This window comes from Crocodylus porosus, unplaced genomic scaffold, assembly GCF_001723895.1.
Source record: "Crocodylus porosus isolate Cpor-Errol unplaced genomic scaffold, CroPor_comp1, whole genome shotgun sequence".
Lineage (NCBI taxonomy): Eukaryota > Metazoa > Chordata > Crocodylia > Crocodylidae > Crocodylus > Crocodylus porosus.
This window is the reverse complement of record NW_017728918.1, coordinates 17,026,360-17,030,456: the sequence shown is the minus strand read 5'-3', so window position 1 is coordinate 17,030,456 and position 4,097 is coordinate 17,026,360. Positions and strand designations below refer to the sequence as shown.

At 46.2% G+C, this 4,097-nt stretch overlaps 1 long non-coding RNA gene across 1 annotated transcript in view; it reads right to left on the bottom strand.

The window, feature by feature from the left end:
- LOC109312186 overlaps positions 1–1,746 on the bottom strand; it is a 2,988-nt gene extending 1,242 nt beyond the window's left edge. The window contains exon 1 of the long non-coding RNA XR_002101720.1: positions 1,735–1,746. This is a non-coding gene — a long non-coding RNA (uncharacterized LOC109312186). The remainder of the gene's footprint in view (positions 1–1,734) is intronic.
- Between the last annotated feature and the right edge of the window lie 2,351 nt (positions 1,747–4,097).

The window sequence follows — 4,097 nt, the reverse complement described above, 5'->3', positions numbered from 1 at the left end:
CCCCCCAAAAAAATTACTACTGGTGGAGAATCCCTGGAAAACATCGAGCATTTCCCATACCTTGGCAGCCACCTCTCTTAGTCAGTCAGTCTTGATGTAGAAATTGAACATATCCTTTGGAAAGCTGATTCACCAAATCTTTACTGACCAAGATCTGCGGATGGAAACAAAGATCCTGGTCTACAATTCAGTGGTTATCCCCATGCCCCTCTCTGGGTGTGAGATGTGGGTGACATATCAAAGCCATCTTAAGCACCTGGAGTGGTTCTATCAGTGTTGCCTCAGGAAGATCCGTCTCATTAGATGGCAAGACCACTGCACCAATGCCAGCATCCTCTCTGCAGCTAACATAACCAGTACTGAGGCACAGATAATGAAACATCAACTCTGCTGGGCTAGCCACTGTGTTCAGATGGCTGACACTCATCTTCCAAAGCAGGTCCTCTTCTCTCAACTCAGTCATGGCAATAGGACCCATGAAGGGAAGAGAAAGTGTTACAAGGACACCCTGAAAGCCTACCTTAAGAAGGGTGGCATCAACTTTACAAACTGGCAAGTGCTGGCTGATAACAGGTCTCAATGGCGCTGCACCATATACCAAGCTACAGCCCATTTTGAAGAGAACTCTCTTGCTCAGGCAGCCAAGAAATGACAGAGGAGGAAGGAAAGTGTACAACATCCTACACAACATTTTGGCCAACAGCTGTGCCCTCCAACGCACCACCTGTCATATATGTGGAAAAACTTGCAGAGCATGGGTTGGACTCTTCAGCCATCTTAAAACTCAGCAATAATCCCTTCCCCCTCCCCCCAGCAGAAATCATCCTTGTATCAAGGGATAGCCAAAGAAGATTCCCCCACATACAACATGCCCTGAAATATAATGTCCACCTAATTTTTCAAAGGTATAATGAAGAAAAATATCTTTCCTCGTAGCAAGTAACTGAGCAGCAGCAGCTAGGGAGCTGAGCCTAATATTTTGCTCCCCATGGAACACCATAGATTTTACTTCTGGTTTCACCCAGTAAGCTACAGAATCTAATTTTCCCATATTCCTCTCATATATACTGTGCATTCCAATTTCCAGCAGCAGGTTTTTGGGGAAAAGTGGACGCTGTGAGAAAATATGGTACATATAATACATATGTATTCATAGAATCATAGAGAAGTAGGGCTGGAAAGGACCTTGAGAGGTCACCTAGTCCAAGCCTCTGTTGTACAGATATGTTATGTGTGTGTATCATAGATGTATTTTATATATAATACATACGTCACATATCTGGTGCATTTTATTTGCATAAATATAATGCTCACGCACACACATACTCCTGAAAGCAGGAGGTGATGAGGTTTATGATGGTCTTCAGTTCCTATGTGAACTCATTCTTGGAGGGAGTTCGTGGCCCTCAAAATCTCTTTCTGTGCAGAGGCACTTCCTCTCATGCCAATGGAGCGAAGATGTGATGACAGTCTTTACATCATTCATTTTCCCTCTCTGTCACTAAGTTTTTAGGAGGAAGTTTATAGCACAGGGGTGGGAAACTGTTTGGGCTGGAGTTTTGGTGAGCTGTTGTGGGCCGGGGGGGAGGGCAGGGGAGGTTGCTGACGCTGTGCAGGGAGCAGCAGTGGGGGAGGGGACAGTGGCAATTCTATCCAGCCCCAGGCATGTGTGGACCCCCACACCCACTGATGGGGGTGCTGGACAGAGCGGGTGGCCGGGGTCTCCGCGGAAACCATCCCAGGATGCCCATGGATAGGGTGAGCTCAGCTGGGTGGATGGGATGGGGACGTGGGAGGATGAGGACTGGTGTCTGGGATCAGGAGGGGTATGGGATTATGGGCCACTGGCCATGCAAGGCCAGGACCCGGGGTAGACCTACAATCCACACTGCACACATCCCTGTGACAGGAGCTGGTTCTGCAGGCTGGGATGTGTGGGGATCAGATCACAACTTTGCGCCAGGCTCCAGCCCCTAGGCCCAGGCTGTCATCACCCTGCAATCCCCACTCACCTGTCCCACTCCCGGGTGCTGCTCCCTGTCCACCCATGGCTCTATCCCATCCATACAGCCAAGCATGCCCTGCCCACTGGAGTCCCAGCCAGTGCCCATGGAGACCCTGCCCGTCTGCTCCATCCAGCATCCCCAGTGGTGGGTGCAAGGCAGATCAGCCAGGGTAACTGGGCAACGGGACTGGGTCTGGCAGCAGCAGCAACACTGAAAGCAGCAGCTGGGCAGAGCGAGCCACCACCACAAGGGCTGCCAGGAATCCAAGTCTGGCCGCACCACTGTCCTTGCCCTGCTGGCACCTGGGAACAGTGGGATCAGCTGCATGTGCTATGGCCTGGGCTGCCTGGGCTGGGCAGGGCTAAGGGACCATATATGCATGTGTGTGTGTTTATATATATTTAGAAAACATATATATATGTTTTCTAATATATATATATGTTTTCTTTTAAAAAATTATAAATACACGCTTGGCAAGTTGTCCCAGGTGGCATAGCAGCACTGTGCTGGCCCCAGAGCCGCAGCTGTGGCAATCCGGCCAGGCAAAGCTGGCTGGCAGCAACAACATGGCTCCAAGCAGCCTGGTTCTGTTTTTTAGCAGTGCATGCTGCCCAAGCGCGTGCTGCCTGAGCATGCACTGCCCCAGGTTTTTTTTCCACAGAATTAAAAAATGTAGCAGTGCATGCTCAGGCAGTCAGTCCTTGCAGTGCAGAGAACACTGCACTGTGCTGTATGCGGTGCTGCATGACCACGCTTGTCTGGATGTACCCTATGTGGGAAGGCTAGGTTTCATCCAGGTTCGAAATATGCAACATATCCCTGTAGCCCTGATTTTGCTAGTACTGAGGCCTGTAAGCAACTTTATGTATAGTGAAAGGAGTCCCACTGAAGCCAGCAGAACTATTCACTGTGCATACATTTAGTAGATTCATGGAGCTTAAGGCCAAAGGGACCTTTGGATCATCTGATCTGACCTCCTAGATATCACAGATCATTAAATTTCACTCAATTACCTATTTATTGAGCATTAAGCGTGTCTTTGCAAGATCAGAAGCTAGACACAATAATGGGCCCAAATCCAAACAGAAACTGCAAGTATTCAGGCTAAGAACTAACAAAAAAAAACCCTTTATAATGAACAGCATGGAATTACTTGTTTAGAAGTTTTTCAACCATTTCTACTGCTCTGCTGTTGGCTGCATTGTCTATGCCGTCTAGCCCACAAACCATACCATCTTGACTATATTCACTGCCTTGCTCTCCTGGCACACTGAATATTATGTGAAGATTGCTATGGTGCATGAATGACAGGGAAAGTCTTCCTTTTCCTGAATTGCACCCCAAGGAAAATCTAACTCTTACTTAAAAGTTCCTAAAAGAAACTCCACAATGCAAAAGAAATAAGTATGTGTTCCTTATGTGATAATAAGAAAGCATTACTATTTACTACCACATGTAAGCTTAAATACAAAAACAAAAACACAGATCATCTGAGTTTCATCTTAAAAAGCTATGGAAGTTTTCGTGCACAACTTTAATAAGATTCAGTGCTAGTGTGATAAAGGGCCAGCTCTCCAATATCAGGGACTGCATTATCACACACAGAATATGCACTTTTCATTTCACTCCCTTTAAACATACTGCAAGTGCAACTGGATTGTTTGTGCTCCTGCATTAAGTAGCTTGAAGAAGACAGTCTCAGTTCTGGGTCCCCAGTTCAGAATGGGTTTCTAAATCAGAAACTGCCCCTGAAAAAAGAAAGCTGCCTTTCTGAAAATATTCCCTTATACTCCGACATTGGTAACATTCATTCATAAGCAACCAAGGGTATTAAGCAGATTTTGGTCTCATGAAAAGTTTCAGGTTTTTTTCATTTTGAGGGGAAAAAAATCATACTCCCGAAAGGCACATGTAAACGTTTCCTTAGTTTAATATAATTTATACCGTCTCCAAAGAGCAAAACAGGGAAAGCAACAATACAAAACGTGCTAAGAGCCAAATTTCAAACTCTTTGCTCAGGCAAAACACAGGCTGACTAGAAATGGAGTGAAGAGTGCCTTGTCCTTTAAATTGTATGTACAACAATTAATT